The sequence below is a fragment of the Trachypithecus francoisi genome, unplaced genomic scaffold, assembly GCF_009764315.1.
Source record: "Trachypithecus francoisi isolate TF-2019V2 unplaced genomic scaffold, Tfra_2.0 Lachesis_group12, whole genome shotgun sequence".
Classification (NCBI taxonomy): Eukaryota; Metazoa; Chordata; class Mammalia; order Primates; family Cercopithecidae; genus Trachypithecus; species Trachypithecus francoisi.
This window is the reverse complement of record NW_022681457.1, coordinates 20,670,082-20,689,461: the sequence shown is the minus strand read 5'-3', so window position 1 is coordinate 20,689,461 and position 19,380 is coordinate 20,670,082.

Below are 19,380 nucleotides of genomic sequence, written 5' to 3'. Positions count from 1 at the left end.
GAGTGAATACTATTTCTGGAGTTCTTTTATAAGGGGCTAATCCCATTCACAAGGGCTCTGTCCTCAGGACACAATCAGCTCCCAAAGGCCCCACCTCTTAATGCCATCACTTTGGGGGTTAGAATTTCAACATATGGATTTGGGGAGAACGTAAACACTCAGATCAACAGCAACTGGAAAGCAGGGGAGTGGTCCTGCTTCCCAGATAATCCCAAGCATCACTCTGTCTTGATTGTATGACCATGATATTCCCCCTTATATAGCTTTCAGCTCCACCAGACTGGAGGCCTTCCTGAAATAGGGACTTAGTGTAATCCAATTTTGTATTCCCAAAGTTTAGCACAGAGTAGGTGCTCCCTGAATTTGAAATGAAACAAAATTGACTTCTTATGTAAAGGCAATAGATTGTATTTAACAGAAAAGGCTCTGAATTGAGAAGGTGACATCCTCCATTAGAATGTTGCAAAGCTAGATGTCATTTCACATGGAAGATACTCTGCCAGATTGGCACAAAGCAAAGACAACAGCAATGCAGACAACAACCAAAAACAAACAAACAAACAAACAAAAACATAAACAAAAAACCCTGCAAAGCCCCAAAAGCCCCCCAACTAGAAAACATAAGACCCTTCCCTTCCCTACCTAAGCGGAAGACTCTTGATACATGTTTAAAGTGTTTGGTCTAGAAGTTGCCACTAGAACCTCAGTGAACGGTACATGAGATTGTACATGTGATTGTCACACATGGATTTGCCCAGTAAATGGCAAAGGAAAACTTCTTGGGGCTCTAATTCCAGAGTGCTGACTCAGCCATTCTTAGCAAATTCTTGTGTTCTTGTCACATACTCTTGTGTTGAAAAATTTCATGGGATATTGTTAGAGTTAGGCCTCAGGACTGAGGGGTACTCCCTCATTATTGCAGTCAAGATTCTGATGCTAATACTCACAGCACAGGAGAAAAATAAAATCCCTATAAACATATAGAACAAAGCTCAACTGAATTGATCATTAAAGAAATTCAAACTAAGTAATGAGAGTTTTTCAACATTTACAGAAATTAATACAATCAACAATATCTAGGTTCAGTGGGGCTTTGAGGAAACATGTATGCCTGTGTTCTATTAAGTGGGAGTACAATTTTGGAGTCTCCACCCAAACCTTGTTTCTGGGATTCTGTCACTCAGAAATACCAGCACATGTGCTCACAAATACATTTTCAAGCAGATTCATTCCAGCAACATTTATAACAGTGAAACACTGGATGCTTCCAAGGTAGGAAAATGGCTTAAAAATTTCGTGGTATATTCATGCAATAGTTAGGGAGCAATGAAAACAAATACAATAGGTCTGTATGTATTGACACAAAAAGATGACCAGACTCTAGCAACTAAAAAAATGAAACTTGGCTGCACAGGAGGCATCTAGCACTCTGCTCTAGCTTGTTGCCTGCTTGGATTGGTCCTTGCTTGTACCACACCAGAGAAATAACTAAGTGGCTCTCAGGGATACAGATGGGAAGGGAAAGGAGAATATAATTTTTTTCATTTATAATTTTGATTCCCATTTCATCCTTCCTTTCTTCTATTATAATGTACATGAATGTGTTAGTGTGTTCGGGCTACTATGACAAAAATACCATAAACTAGGTAGGTTATAAACAACATACTTTTATTTCTCATGGTTCTGAAGGCTGAGAAGTCCAAGATCAAATGCCAGCAGATTTGGTGTCTGGCAAGGGCATACTTCCTCATTGATGTCACCTCCTAGCTCTATCCTCACATGGTGGAAGGGACAAAGGAGCTCTCTTCAGTTCTTTCATAAGGACACTAATTCTAATCATGAGGGCTCCACACTCATGACCTAATCGTCTCCCAAAGTCCTCACTTCCTAATACCAATACTAATACCAATACCAATACTAATATTTTGAAGGTCAAGTTTTCACCATATGATTTTGGGGACTGAGGTCACAAACATTCATACCACAGCAATATGTTTTTTGGGGTTATCACTATTACTTTATTTGTTCTTTTTCAAAGTCCTGGTGTCCAGTAAAAGCAAAACCAGACTCTTGATGTGATGACAGTGCTTTGTGTAACACACGTATGGACAAAGTCCTTTGGTAAGAGAGAAAAAAATGTAACAACAACAACAACAACAAAATCCCACCAGGAAGAGTGGGGAAAGGGGTCACTGAAGAGGGAGACCTAAGATTTTGCCTGGTCCTTGACTGGGGGAACAATGAAGGCAAAGCTTTCCAGGCAGAGGCACACAAGAGCCCAAGCTGAGAGGCACGAAACCATGTGAGCTGTGGTGGGTCTGCAACAGGATGACTTCCTTGGTGCTCAGACAGTTTATTCCACCTTGGGAAGGGGCACCGGAAGCACAGTCTAAGGAACAGCCTGGATTTAGCTCTAGTAGGGGAGCAGCCATGGGGAAAGAAGGCAAGAAAGCTACAATGGATAGTTTGCACATTGTTTTCATCTGACCTGCTGTGGAATGTGGCTCATAACTCATCTACATATGCAGCTATTGAGGTAGACAAAGGAAATCCAGTCAGTGGAAATTCCTGGGAATCCATGATGAGGCCCAAATAGGAAATGCCAGTAAAGAGATTTTTCTGGTGCCAACCGCAAATACCAGTGTTCAAGCTGTGTTCAGAGAACCTTCATTGCTTGTCAACTTTAGATGAGACACTTTGGCAAATGGTAAATCGATAATAATTAGGGTCCCATTGATATTATCCTTTCCAACCCTTTGCATCTAGCTTGATGCTTCAAGAAACTTTGAGACAGGGATGATTATTCTAATTTTACAGATCTTAAATTGAGGCTCAGGGAGGTTTGGTAAATTCTTCAAGGTCACACAGCTAAGGGAGACAGGATGATATCATAAAATAATCCTTTCAGTTGGAATGATATAGGCCTGTTTTAAAATCTCTATTCCATGACTCACTGTTTGGGTGACTTTGGGCAATTTACTTTCCTCTCTGCATTCATATTCCTGTCTGTAGAATGTGGATAACTTTACTTCACAGAACTGTTGGAAACATGGAATGAGATTATATATGTTGCCTACTTGCTACCCATGTCCCCCTTCTTCCTTAGTGACTCATGCCTAATTTAGGTTGGAGGAGGCAGCATATACACTCTATTAAAACATTCAATTTTCCAGTCTCCCTTGCACCTGGGGGTGGCCACATGACATTGTTCTGGCCAATGAAATGTAAGCGTAAGTCTCAGGAAAGGGTATCTAGTCCTGAATAAGAAAGCTAAACCTTTTTGGTAAAAGCCTTTCTTCTCCTTTTCTTCCTTCTTGGAATAGGGAAAAGAGACCTGGAGATGCAACAGCTGTCTTAGAAAAACAATGAGCGGGTCTTTGATGGTATTGTTGGACTGCTTTTCTTGGACTTCTCATGGCTTGAGACAAGTAGACTGTAGGTAGTTGAAGTGATTTGCAGCTCACCATATTTCTGGCTGATGGAGTAATTAAGGCTTTGACTCATCATACATGCTCAATGAATAGCAGCCATTTTGATCAAGGCAGGGACCTTTCTCTGAACTGTGATAATTTAATTCCCTGCACCCTACACATAAAATATCATTAACATGCCCAACCATCCCCACCGACACTACACAACACAGCACTCTTCTCTGTTCTCTGCCTTGCTCACCTCCAAAGTTGGCCACATAACCCTCTCCACCTGCAGATCAGTCTCAGTTCAAATGAGATAACATGTAAAATCCATAGCACAGTGCTTGGCAAACAAGTATAAAACAAATGGGATTGTCCTTTTTTGAGACAGAAGGTTTTAAAGCAACTTCTGCGAATGAGCCTTCCTGCTTAACAAACATGTATGAAAAATTTTAGAGGGCATCATGACCTGCAAAATAAAGAAACTGAAGCAGCTTTTGCATGGCATTCAAATCTCCAACCCATGCCTATAGCTCTGGGCTCCTCTTCCTGAGTCCACAGATAATGTCCCCTCTCCTATAAACTCACAGGAAAGTTTTTGTCCCCATCTGGTATTGCACTCACCTAATTATAGTCATTGTGGTTGCCCTTCCCACTGAAGGTGAGAAATACATCTCATTTTTCTTTGTAAGAATTGTAGATCAGCCTCAGTTTAAATGAGATAACATATTAAATCCATAGCACAGTGGCTGGCACGATATTTATACAAAATTTGTATAAATTTATGGGGTATAATTTTGTTACATGGATGTATTTTGTAGTGGTGAAGTCTGAGCTTTTAGTGTATCGATTACTGGAATAACGTACATTGTACCCATTAAGCAATTTTTCATTATCCACCCCCCTGCCACCCCACACCTTTCCGTGTCTTCAATGTCTACTGTTCCAGACTCTAAGCCCGTGTGTACACATTATTATGTTCTCACCTGTAAGTGAGAAGATGCAGTATTTGTCTTTCTGTGTCTGAGTTGTTTCATTTAAAATAATGGCCTCCAATTCATGTTGCTGCAAAAGACATAATTTCATTATTTTTCTGGGCTGACTAGTATTCCATTAAGCATATATACTACACTTTCTTTATCATTTTTCCTTGACCCCCTAGTAACCATGCACAGTACAAGTACTCAATTGTTATTATCAAATGACTAAATAAGGTTCTAGTCTATACCTAGGAGTATTCACATGAAGGTTTTAGCTGTTTCCTGAACACGGTTGAGTATTTCTATGCCTCAGTACTATTGCACATGCTATTCTTTTGGCTTAGAATTATCTGCATCCATTTTATCCCTGCAGGACTCCTACTGATCCACACACACCTCCTCGAATGTCACTTCTTCCAACTCTCTCAGTTGCTCTCTCCCCTATACTCTTAAGGCATATTACACTTATTTCTACTACAGCATATAACTCACTATTATTGTGATTCATCTACATGCTTCTCTTCCCTGCCAGACTGTGAGCTCTTAAAAACATTTACTATTTTCTTCTGTCAATTGTATCCAATATACGTCTGGCATATGGTAGATATTGATAATGTCGGTGAATCTGGTTGCACAAAATTTACAAAACATTTTGGCTTTCAGTTGTTGCCACCCCTATTCCTGTAATGAGACTTGTAATATCAGGCATTATGGGGGAAAGTGAAAGGAAATGATCCTTTATTCGGTGTCTACTATAAACCAGGCATTTTTGTTGTCCAAAGTGCTTCCAGATGAAGCATGAACATACTCTCAAAGAGTTATGACTTCATTGTGGAGATATAGCATACTTACACAAATGTTTTAGAGGTTGGTACGTTTGTCACTTTAAATCACACCTCCTGGGGTGACTGACTCACTACACATCCATGGCTTTAAGAATTTCAGAAGCCCCCCAGTGGCCCCGTCTATATTGTGACCTCTTAACCCACAAAGACACCAGAGCCTGACCCAAGCTACCTTAGTCAGATTCTCTTTAATAGAAATATAAAAATTGGAATGAGTTGCTGAAAAGACTGGGAGTTGCTGGGGGAAGAGTGACATTTGTGGCAGTCCTCAAGGGTGAAAGAAAGACCGTGAAGAATTTCAAGAAACCAGAATTGCCCTGGGTCCTCCTATCTTGGTAGTTCAGCACTTCCTTTGATTCTATGAAACACCCCCAGCATTCTTCCAATAAATGTTTCCTTTGCTTAAGCCATAGAAGTCCATTTTAGATGCCTACAAGTAAAAAAAAATTATAACCAATGTAGTCCAAAAGAATTTCCTGTTCTGTCTCTGAGTTGGTTAGGATTTGCATCAGCTGCAAGTGAGAGAAAATCCAAAATAACGGTGGCCTAAAAAGAGTACAAGTTTATTTTTCTCAATGGAATGTAGGCAACCAGGTCTAGTTGCCTGATTCTCAGGGATTCAGGTTCCCTCAGGGATTCTTATTCCACATGTCTCAGGATGGGGCTTCCATCTTGTGGACCAAGATGGCTGCTCAAATTTCAGTCATCATGTCATTACTCTAGCTTACAGGAAGGAGAAAGACATGCTTCTCCCTCCAAAGATGTATCCCAGAAGCTGAATGCACAATTTCTGCTTAGTTACATAACTCTCATATGCCAACTATCTTCCATTTGCCTCCCCAGATGCACTGCCTACTCCTCGTCATCTTCTCTCTGCCTTTGTGGGTTGGCATATGTCAGCCACATCAGTGGGTTACTGTAAGCTTTGGCTTCTATGGTTCTAGCTCAGACAGTTGGGATTCTAGCAGGGGATCAGAAAAAGAGAAGAGTGAGGTCAGGGTATATATTTTTCTGGATCCCTCCCATCAAAGTTGCATCGGCTGGCTCTATCCCTCAACTCAAGATAACTGATCCTTGCAAAATGAATGACACTACTTGACTCTCTCTTTTTCCAGTTTCTGGTAACTCTTACTTCTCTCCATCCCATGAGGCCCCAAAGGAGTTAACAACAGCCTGGCTGACATGAGTTTTGCTTACTACACTACTCTTAAAGTTTCTCCATACCCAATCTCAGTCATTAGCCCCTTTATAAATCAATCTTCCTGGAGTTATTCTACTTTGCATATATCATCTATATTCTGTGGGGACTTTGACATATCCATTTAAGTATAAGGATTTTATTATGGGCCATGTACTCAACCTAAAAACTGAAGGCTTTGTTACTAAAAAAGTAGAGGACCAATGTTATAGGATAACTAGCAGTCTTTGCCACACTCCCATCAGTCTTTCATGATCAGTTCTCCTGTTTTTTATGTCTACTTTTTATAGCTTGAAACTTCTATTCCATAATCTTAATATCCACGATAGAAGGAAATCACCATCTTTCTTACTTCATACAAGGCTGTAAGAACCTACAGATCCACATCTATATGGGAGAGTTATAATTGTTGATTAGTTCTGTTTGACCCAGGCAGGGTAGCAAAATCAACATATGCTTAGTGAATGTATGAATGACATGATGAAACTATGCTTTCATTTTTTTCAAGTGAAAACTGGTATATTGTACCACAAAAAGGTTTAACTCCCTTCTAGCTCTGATCTCCAAGTATTATTTTGTCAGTTCTATGTCACAATATTCCATGAGTCATAGAAAGAAATATAGTAAGAGTGGAGGTTAGAGTCCAGAGCACACAGTGGGGGAGACAGACCCAAGAAGGAACCTGACATGGTGACCCAGACAGAGCCAGGAGAGAAGCCATAAGCTTAGCTCACACACATTCTGACTGTGATAAGAGACAAGAGATGGAAGGCAACTTTAAGAACAGGAAACAAACTCACACATCCAGAGGAAGTGCACAGGTCCGGGCAAACGAAAAGCCTGAAATCACATGGATGGCAAGACAAGAGTCAATCCTAACAAAACCAAGGAATTGATATTTCTTAATAGAATACTCCAGTTTTCCAAGTCAAAACCTGGGTGCTCTCTATGATGGCTACCTCTTCCTTAATTTCTATATCGAATCAATCTTCTAGCTTAGTTGACTATGCCTTGTAAATATCTCTCATTCATCTACTTTTCTTGATTCCCATTTTCAATAACGTAGCTTAGGCCCATGTCATCTTTTGCCTGCATTAATGCTACAGCTTCCTGATGGATTATTCTTTCCCCGCTAGAGCCCCATTTTCCAAACATCTTTCCATGACATCTCTCCAGAACATAAATGAGACCATGTTATTTACCTGGGCAAAATATTCAGTAGTTCTCAGTTCTCCTAGAATAAAGTTTAAAATTTTAGTAAGACCTTATGTTACTCATCAATTACGTCTCTTTTCAGCCTAATCTCACCCCATTCCTCTACTACCCTTGTGACACTTCAGCCACACTGAAATGCTTCCCATTCCCAGAAGAAATTAAATTAGCTTTTGCATATGTGTGCTTTACTTGCAACTCCCCTTACTTTCTTCAGCTGATGCTTTCTTTCTTACTCATCCACTGGGACTTTACTCATAAGCCATCCTCACCCACAGAGTTCATCTTGATTCCCCTACCCTTGCTCAGGCTGGAATAGGTATCCCCCACTTTCGGTTCTCATAACCTCTGGGTTTATCTCTACCGCATTCCTTACCATGATGCATTGTTATTTCCATGTTATTTGCCTATTCCTTTCTGGTCTATGAGTTTCTTAATGACAAAGGCTCTATTTCATGCAACATGGTATCCTCAGTGTCTACCACAGAAGCTGACAAAGGAGGTGGTCAAAGCATGCTTATGGAATAAATGAATAAGTGAACATGTCCAGTCATGTGTGGAGAACAATGGGATGATCACCTTCCTTGTTTCAGACACCATACCTCTATTCATGCAGACCAGCCTAGCTTTTTCATTTTGTTTGGTTGTTGTAACACGACTATCTCTGCCTCCAGTCTTGAGGTTTGCCCTTCTCTCTTACGTAGAAATAAAAGTGTAATAGTGGAACTTCCATTTCAGGCCATGATGGAATGACAAGAGTCCAGACATATTCTCCCATCATAAACAACAAGAAAACTGGACGAAAATGACATGAAACAAGTGTTTTCAGATATTGAACAACAGATAGTGCAATACTTAGGTTCCTAAGGAAAGGGGGGAAAAGTGAGGTAAGCCCTTGGCCTTCTGTCTGGGATCTCGTTCTGGACCCCATGGCAGGCTGAGGAATCCGCAGCAGAGCTCAGCAGTCTCACTAAGTTGAGGACAGAGATTTAGTTCAGGGAGGCTGAGGTGACTCAAAATTGTGGAGCAGAGTTTCAGAGAGGACAGCTGCGCAGAAAAAACACTTCAGAGTCTTTGCTGAATATTAAGTCATGCATGCCTAGGGCAAAACTCCATGAGGCCAGGCAATGAATGGGGAGCTGGAGACTGAGAAATGCCCAAAAATCACAGCAATGAGAGATATGTAAACTCCAACCAGCAGGAGCAGAACGTCCTCACGGATCACCTGGACCTTCAGTAGAGACCACAGAAGTGTCATGACTGGGTGGTGGGATTATCCTTAGAGCCATTGCTTCTCTAGACTTGCCCTAAAAATCTTCAAAATAAGTCTTGGGAGGATCAAATCAATCAACAAGTAACTTATCTAACTGTCAGGAAACACCTTAACTTCTTTAAAGGACAACAAGAAAATCCAGACACTCAAAACATGATATTCAGTATCCAATAAAAAAATTACTGGACATTCCAAAAAGTAGGCAAATGTGATCTGTAATCAGGAAGAAAAATCAATCAGAAAATCATAGAAATGATCGAATTAGCAGACAAAGACTTTGAAACAGCTGTTAAGTTCTGTCGAAATGGTCGAAAGTAAACATATATGTAGTAAATATATAAATGGAAGATACATTTTCAGAAGACAAAATGAAACTTCTAGAGATTAAAAAAATACAGTATATGCCAATGAAATGTCTTCTGGAAAGATTGAAAGCATATTATATATTGCAAGAGAAAATATTAGAAAACTCAAAGACTAGTAATAGAAACTATCCAAAATGAATCATATACAAGAAAATGACTCAAAAAATAATGAAGAGTGTCTCAGGGACCTGTGGGACAATTTGGAGTGGTGTAGCATAAAGTTCCAGAAGGAGAGGCTGGGGCAAGGGAAAACAGTAGAATATTTGAAGACATGATGGCTAAAATTTTCCAAATTTGATGAAAAATGTAAGCTCAATGAACCTCAATTAGGAAAATGAAAACTCCACCGGAGTACATTATAATCAAGTTTTTGAAAACAAATGATTCAGAGAAAATCTTAAAAGTAACCAAAGGAAAAAAGACACATTATGTATAGGGGAAAAAAGATAAAACATAGGTTCAGACTTCTCATCTGAAACTACACAGGGAAACAATGGATCATGTTATTTAAAGTGCTGAATGAAAGAACAAAACAAACTGTTGGCTTAGATTTCTAGATCCAGTAAAAATATTCTTCAGAAATAAAATTAAATAAATACTTGGAGACAAATGTGAGCTGGGGTAATTTGTTGCCAGCAGACTTAAACTGTAAGAAGTATTGAAGAATATCCTTTAGACAGAAAGGAAATTTCAACAGATGGAAACTTAGATGTAGAAAAGAAATGGAGAATTCAAGGTATGGTAAATGTGCAAGGAAATGTAAAATGGACTCTTCAAAACAAATATAATAATATATTTGCAAGCTTATAATATGTGCAGAAGTAAAATGTGGAAGAAAAGACAGGAGAGGGAAAATGGTAGTATATTATGGTTTTTATATGTGAAGTGGTATAATATTATTTGAAGGTAGATTGCGGTAAGTTGAGGAAACCTATAGTAAACCCTAGAGCAGAGACTGGCAAACTTGTGTAAAGAGCCAGATAGTAGAAATTCTAGGCTTTGCATGCCACATGGTCTCTGTCACAACTACTCAGTTCTGCCATTGTAGCATGAAACTCATCAGCTAGAGAGATAACCACAGGCAATACATAAATGAATGAGTGAAACTGTGTTCCAATATAATTTTATAAAAGCAAGTGGTGGGTCAGATTTGACTGCAGCCTGTAGTTTGCTAACCCCTGCCTTAAAGCAAGAACTAAAAATAAAATAAAATACTGGGCTAATAAGACAGTAGTAGAGATAAAATGGAATAGTAAAAAAAAAAAAAAATCAATCCAAAGGAAGGTGGGAAAAAACAAGGAAAGAAAAAAGAACACATGGGACTAATAAAAATACAAATAAGCAAGATGGTACATTGAAGCACCACAATATTTCTAAATATATTAAGTGTGAAGCACCACAAGATTGCTAAATTCAATTAAACCTAGTTGAAACACTCTAAAGACAGATATTTTAAGATTAGATTAAAAAGCAAAGCCCAACAATATGTGGTCTATTAGAAATCTATTGAAATATAAAGTCTCAGAATAAAGGGGTAGAAAAAACATACTGTGAAAACATAATAATAAAGCTGGAATGGCTGTAATAATAACAGACAAAGTAGACTTCAGCATAAATGGCATGACCAGGGATAAAGAGGTATGCTTCATAATGATAAAGGGATCAATTTATCAAAAGGATACAATAATCCTAAATCCCACCCCAGAGCTTCAAAATTCATGAAGCAAAAACTGACAGAAAGAAGAAATAGATAATCTACAATAATATCTGGAAGTTTCTAATACTTCTTTCTCAGTAATTGATATCATAGATATAAAGAAAATCAGCAAGAATCTAGTAGACTCTAACAAAGTCATTAACCATTTTGATATTATTGATCTCTATAGAACATTCCACCAATATCAGAATATACCTTCCTTTTAAGTGCACTTGGAACACTTAAGATATATTATATACAAAGCAATAAAAGAAGTCCCGGTAAATTTTAGAGTATTAAAATTATTTAAAGTATGCTCTTTGGCCACAGTAAGAATATGTTAGAAATCCTTTTCCTAGGCACATGTCTGGAAAATCCTCAAATATTTGGAAATTATATAAGATAGTTCTCTATAATGATCAGAAAATGAATCACAAAGAATATTAGAAGACACATTGTAGTGAATGAAAATGAAAACACACTTTATAATTTGTGGGATGCCGGTAAGACGGTGACCAGGGCGTTTATGGCTTTGTTTATATTGGAAAATTAGAAATGTCCAAAATCAATGACCCACCTTCAGATGTTAGAAAAAGAAGACTGACTTAAACTCAACTGTGTATCATTACACATTTGAAGAAAATGATACATATATGAACAGAAATTGGCTGGGCATGGTGACTCGCAATGGTAATTTCAGTACTTCGGGAGGCTGAACCTGGAGGATTGCTTGAGCCCAGGAGTTCAAGACCATCCTGGGTAAAAAAAGTGAGACCCTATCTTTACAGAAAATAAAAAATAAAAAATAATTAGCCAGATACGGTGGTGCACACCTGTAGTCTCAGCCCAGCTACTTGGGAGACAGAGGTGGGGGATGGCTTGAGCCTGGGAGGTGGTTGAGACTTCAGTGAGCCATGATTACACAATTGCACTCCAGCCTGCGTGACAGAGTAGGACCCTGTCTCAAAATAAATAAATAAATAAATAGAAGAGAGATTATAAAACCTAGAAAAAAAATCAATGAATCCAAATCCAAAAGCTGAGTTTTTGAAAAGGTAAATGAATTGATACATTTCTGGTAGAGTCATGAACTAGCAGAGGAAGAAGATATGAATGTTAAATAAAAGGAATTAAAAAGGAGCCATAATTGCAAATCTTACGGAAATTAAAAAGATAATAAGGTAATATTATAAACAATCTTATGGCAAAGATTCAACAATTTACATGAAATGTATCAATTCCTTGAAAGACTCTTAACTACCAAAGCCAATTTCTGATGAAACAGAAAATCTGTATTGCTCTAAATTTATTATAGAACTTGTTACCGTTATTAAAACCTTTCCATAAATAATAATCAAGACTTCCAAGGTAAATTATCAAACAGTTAAGGAAGAAATAGTACCAGTCCTACACAAACTGTTTCACAAAAGAGTGGAAGAGGGAACACTTCACAAATCATTTCATGAATCTAGCCTTACCCTACTATCAAGACCAAAGAATTTGTGAAGAAAAGAAAACTACAAGCATATCCTTCGTGAACCTAGATGTAAAAATCCTTTTAAAGAGTAGTAAGTAAAATCCAAGAATATGTAAAAAAGGATAATATACCACTTCCAACTAGGGTTTCTTCCAGAAATACAAGGTTGGTTTAATATTTACAAATCAGTTAATGTTATTTTACATATTAACAGAAAAAAGGAGAAAAATTCTGCAATGGATGCAGAAAAAACATTCTATAAAATTCACTATCCATTTATTACTTTAAAAAGGCAAGCTGCTCAAGAGCTAAAAATAAAAGGGTACTTCCTCAACCTAATAAAAGGTGTCTGTGAAAAATCCACTAACATACAAAAAGGAGAATGACTAACTAAATAAATGCCTTCATCCTAAGATAAGGAACATGACCATCAACTTACTACTTTATATCACAACACAAAAAATTACTTGAAATGGGTCATAGATCTAAATCTGAATCTAAATCTCCAAATATAAATGTATATCTAAAACTAGGAATTTCCAGAAGAAAACACAAGGCAAAATATTTACAATCTTTATGTTAGCAAATATTTCAATGGAAAGTATGCAGTATGAAAACATTGGACTTAAAATTTTAAACTGCTCCTCCAAAGAGAGAATCAAAAGAATAATAAGGCATTTCATAGACTGGGAAAAATGTTTGTCATAGATAAATCTGACAAAGGACAAGTATTCAAAGTTTGTAAAGAACTCTTGCAATTCATCAGAAGACTGAAAAAAAAAATTTAAGTGGGCAAAAACTTAGAACAGGGACTTTCCAAATGAAGATACATGATTGACCAATAAACATATGTGAAGGTAACTAATATTATTAGTTATCAGAGGAATGAAAATTAAAATCACAGTGAAACACCAAGACATATCCATTAAAATGGCTAAATTTAGAAATACTGATACTACCAAGTGTTGGCAAGGATATGAAGCAATTAAAATTCTCATATGTACTGGTGGTAACTAAAACAGTATAACCACTCTGGGAAATTGTTAAGTGAAACGGGGTTCTTACATCCCAGCAATTCCACTTAAAGGTGTTTACATAAGAGAAATAAAAACATACGGCCACACAAAGATTTGTACACAAATGTTCATAACAGCTTTATTGATACAGTTCCTAAATTGGAAACAACCTGAATGACCATCAACAGGTGAATGGGTAAACACATTACTCCTCAACAAATAATTCAACCAACCAATCTACTGAAAAATGCAACCACATGGAGAAACCTAAAATACTATTATATACAAAGGTATATATACTGCATAATTTCATTTATATGAAACTCTAGAAGAGACAAATCTAATCTACAGTGACAAAAAGTTGTTTGGCAGTTGTCTGTGGCTAGGGGTGTTTGGGGTTGATCAATTGGCTAGACAGAAAATTTTTAGGTGACAATGGTGGATATCTTTCTTGATTGTGGTGGTGATTACATAGGTACGCACATTTGTCAAAAATGATCCAACCATACACTTAAAATGGGAACATATTTTTATATATAAATGATATTCCACAAACCCCAAGTTTCCAGAAGCCTTCCCAAGAGTTCCCAAGAGAGGTGCACCCTTGTTTCTGGAGCTCACCCTATGAACTCATCCACCTCAGTTCTCACCCATTTCTCACTCCCTTATCCCTGCTTCTCATGGCCGTCCCAGTTCTCTCTGGTGTATTTCACCAGAAAATCCCCGCATGCTCCTCTCTCCTTTATCTCCCAATGCACCACCAACACGACACTGCTCTGTAAAGAGTATTTTACCAAAGTTTTGGTGATAAAAGCGGAAAGTCACATCACAGGAGAGGAAACAATTAAGACTAAATGTCAGACAGCATGTCAGTGGTATTCATCCTCCACCCCTTGAAGTCTATGACTCACTGCCCCTTCTCTCTTGGCTGCAGCCTCCTTCCATGGGGCTGGGCCCTTGTTCCTTTCTCTCCCTAATTCAAGGACGTAAGACTCTGACAGGGGTTGACAGTGGAAAAACTCTCTAGTCCTATTATGTTGTAAAAGGGAAAAATGTAAATCTCATCCTTTCTTGCCCTTTCCCATCAAGAGGAGCCCTAACACCTATAATTGCATACCCCCAAAAGCCAATTAGAGTAACTTTTTTTTAGCAAAAGAAGATTTACTTTCTTAAAGAAAGTTTTCTTAGATTTGTGCTTTTCACCTGGAACCCTTACTAAAAATGCAAACAACTGTGCCCACACCAAATCCAGTGAAGGAGAATTTCTTGGTTTGGGACATGGTAATCTGTATTTCAACTAGCACATCCCCTCACCAAACTCTCCCTACTTTGAATTCTTAGGCAGCTTAAAACAGAAAAAAAAAAAAAAAATGCTACTTGTCTTGTGGTTACTAAATTATCTAGGTATATTCTAAGAAATGTCCTTTAAGCCAGAGGTCTCTCATCCTTGATTTCAGTAACTGATATTTGAATTCTTTGTGAAGGACTGGTCTATCTCCCAATCTATCCCCACAGCCCACACTTGGAGCACAAGGAAAGTTCTAGACCACCAGTCCCACAATGCTGCAGTAGGGGCAGAACTACAAAAATACAGTTAAAATACAGTTTTGTCATAAGCCTTCCTTGGGGTCCCCAGATTGCATTTAAAGCTGGTGGCCTGGGAAACATCTTATAACCTCGTAGTGTGATGTCTGTCTGTAACTCCTTAAAGTCGTCAGTCACCGCAAACAATACCCCTGCTCTGAACCACAGGTTACTGTAAGTTGCTCATGCCACCAGGAAGTTTTGTGGCAAGTCCTAAAAATGCAAATCGTCCTATGGAATCTTTAGATTGGCAAGATCTAATTGAAGTTGTTAGACAAAGTTCTGGAAAGGTGGTCTGGGTGCGTGCTCTGTCTAGAACCATAGAATTGCTTAAGGAAAAACCTTGAAATAGCAAATGACAAGACTTTCCTTGAGGTTCACAGATGTTATCCACAAATGCTAGAAGCATGCCAAGGATGAAATTTCATTTTCTGGGCCTCTTACCAGTGAGCAGACAAAGATCAAGAATCAACACTAAACATGTGGCTTGATGTAAATAAAATGTTTAAAGCCCTTCTGTTTTCCATTCCAATAATTGCTTACAGGACAATTCTTTTTTTTTCTCTAGATTTTGTTGAATTGCTTTGATTCCTCCTGAGATTATGAATGTAGAGACCAAGGTATAGATGTATTAAACTTAGGCATTAGCCAGAGACCTTTCGGAGGTACACTGTCTATCTGCTCATGAAAATTATGGTGATCCTCATGGCCCACAGATAACCTCGCTTAGTAGGCATCCATCTAGTCATTTAAATACAAATATATTTGTACTTTTCTATTGCAAATTTTGAATCTCCCTGAGTACAGTTGACATACAAGTTTTTACTAGCCATGAGAATGTTATGACTCCATGGATAATAATGGCAGCTAACATTTATTTAATGCCTCTATGTTCATGCCACCTTATGTATTTATTATGCCCTTCAGTCCTCAACACAATCCTATGAAAAACGTTATATGTTCACCTCATTTTGCAAATGAGGCTACTGAGAAAAAGTTGCCACAACTGTGGATTGAGGGCCAGAAGGTCCAACTTCAAAGCATTGATACCTAACTATGATGTTATACTTACTCGAGAGATATTTGCTGAGTGTTTACTCTGGGCCAGGCACTGTGATAGGCTCTGGAAATAAAGCAGAGACCAAAAGAGACAAAGATTTCTGCCCCGATGGAGCTTACATTTTGTCTCACATCTATCATGTGAATTTACAATAATTTACCTAACAAATCTCTGTTGTAGGATGTTTAAACTGCTTCTGATTTGATGACCTTAAAAAATTAAAAAATTAAGTGTGAGGGAGAGCATTTTGATTTGTAAATCTCTATGTATCCTAGCCTCTGCTTAATTCATTAGGAAAGTTTTCCAGAACGGGAATTAAAAAGATAAAGGATGTGAATATTAATTTGAGTTATTGATTCATATTGCTAAATAACCCCTGGCAATGGTGTAACAATTTACACTTCCATCAACTTCGGCAGTTTTGAGAATGTCCATTTCTCCACGCCCTTTCCAACATTCTTTGTCTCTTTTTAATCCTTGTCTACCTGATGTCACATTTATAGCTCGGTAATAACAAAAATGGTACTTGCTGACTTAGTTTTATTTAGAGAAAATGAATTTCCCTAATTCAAAATAATTGAAGAATGACAATTTGTTTTAAAAACACCTCACCAGGCGGGCGTGGTGGCTCAAGCCTGTAATCCCAGCACTTTGGGAGGCCGAGGCGGGCGGATCACAAGGTCAGGAGATCGAGACCATCCTGGCTAATACGGTGAAACCCCGTCTCTACTAAAAAAATACAAAAATCTAGCCGGGCGAGGTGGCGGGCACCTGTAGTCCCAGCTACTCCAGAGGCTGAGGCAGGAGAATGGCATGAACCCGGGAGGCGGAGCTTGCAGTGAGCTGAGATCTGGTCACTGCACTCCAGCCTGGGCGGCAGAGTGAGACTCCGTCTCAAAAAAATAAATAAATAAATAAATAAATAAATAAATAAAAAATAAAAAAATAAAAACACCTCACCTCCCCCTCATAATCAAAAGGAAGAATTAAATACTTCCCTCACAGTGCATATGAATATCTTTATTCAACTCTCAATTGTATCTGAGAAACTTATCCGATACTGAAACTCCTTGTGAACATAGAAATCTCTCTGTGGAATGGCTCACGGGCACCTGTAACCATTGTGCCTGTGAGTAAATCGGCTTTTGTTGTGAGGTAGTGACTTTCCCACCCTGAAGGAATCTAAAACCATGCCACTCTGCTGGAATGACATTTGATCTGTCCCATTTTAGAATCTTCTTTGCTTGCACTACCTCTCTTAATTAAGTGCAATTTCTATCTTCTTGGAATTTCCAGAGCACATTTTATGTATCTCTGTTATGATACTCAACATAGGTTAAGTATGTACTTTTCTTAGTTCTTGGGCTAGAAAAATAGAGTTAATGGCATCTGCTGTATAGATCTGTTGAGAGAATTAAATGAATCAATGCACACAAAGCACTTAGCACAGTGCCTAGCACAGAAATACCTTCAACAAATGTGTGTTGAATGAAGGAATGAATAGTCAATGCATAATAAATCTTAGATGCTGTCAGCGGCTGGCAAGTAGTTCTCAAACCTTAGTGTACATAAAATTAATGGGGGGAGCTTGTGAGAATGCAGACCCTGACACCCCCCCTCCAGAGACTGTAATTCAAGAAGTCTGGTGTAGAGGCCCAGGAATCAGGGTGACACTGAGACAGGTGATCCAGACATCACACATAACTTAGGGAATCATTGATTAGCCTGTGAGCTCTGTGGTAGCAAGGAAACTATGATATTCATCTCTAAATGACCCTATACCTATCGATCCCAGTCCTTGATATGCAGTAAGTGCTCAAGGAGAGGTAACTTGAGTTTCAGCCTTGATAGTGGAGGAGGAGTTGTTTCCAGTCCTATCAATACAAAGTAGACAGACAACTGATGGTTCTAGAATGTTTGGACCCTAATCTCTCTCCAGCCATGATCTCAAAAATATGGCTGCTATTGTCCTGGAGCAGAATTTCCCCAAGCCTCACATTCTTCTATGTCCCCCTAAGCAGGACCAAAATTTGAGCACTTTACTATGTACCAAGTGTTTTATTTGATCTAATCCACATGACAGCTCTGTGGGTGGGGAAACTGAGGCTTAGAGAGTTTGTTACCTGTCTGGAGTCACACAACAAATAAGTGACGGGGGGTTCATTCTAGGCATAAACCATTGCCAAATCTGAGCACCTTTCCCATAGCTCTCTAGTGGGATGGAGGAAGGCAACTGAGAAACATCGCCCTTGGCCTGCCGGGGCAGGTGAAGTGTGGGTTCCAGTGTGAGTATGAGTGTGTGTGTGTGTGTGTGTGTGTTGCCAGCAAATTCCTGATTAGAGGTATCTGCGTGAAACAGAGGAGATTTTTCCCTTGTAAGTAGATACTATAAATACAGGTTATTAAATAACCCTGACTTCATCCCTAACTAACCAGCCCCTGCCAGTTTGCATGCTACTCATGTGTACAGCATGACTCAGAGGACCCTCAGGGAGCAGGTGGGCTAAAAATCTATCAGACAATAATAATTTTCATAGATGGGAGCTCCCCAGCTTCCCAGTTGGCTGTTCAGTTGATCATGAGTCATGAATTTCCTTTTTAGGGTAATATTTACCATAGAGCATGGCTGGTTATAGGGAATACGTAATATCCATTTATCTGATGGGAAACATGTTATTAAAACATTACCTAATGATAGATTTGCCTGATAAATAATCCTTGGGATTAAACAAAAAAGGCTGGGGAGGGGCTAGGGAGTGATTGAAGGAAGCAGAAAGGTGAACAGGAATAAGCCATGGCTTGGTCGTAAATAAAGAGGGCATTTGTTCAGAGCTGGGTGATGAAAGGATCCTTACTGTAATAATTAGAATAGAGAAGAGAAAGGGAGAGACAGAGAGACTCGGTCAAAGATAGATTAAAGGAGGAGGGAATAAGGACGAACATAGGAAACGGTTAATAACATAATAATAGGCATCTTTTAAATGTATTGTTAGTATGTTCAGTCACTGAGCTAATTCTTTTACATATATCATCATTTCTATTCTCATGAGAACCCCAGGGAACACTCCCACTACCACCCTTATTTTTTATTCCAGCCAGTATAGTAAAGCAGTTGGAAGCACAAACCTGGAGGTAGAGTGTCTGAATTGGTGTGTCAGCTCTCTATTTATTAGCTGTGATCCCTGAATTTTTCTGTGCCTGTTTTTTCATCTGTGAAATGAACATAATGATAATTTTGCCCACTTTTGGAGGGTTGTTTAT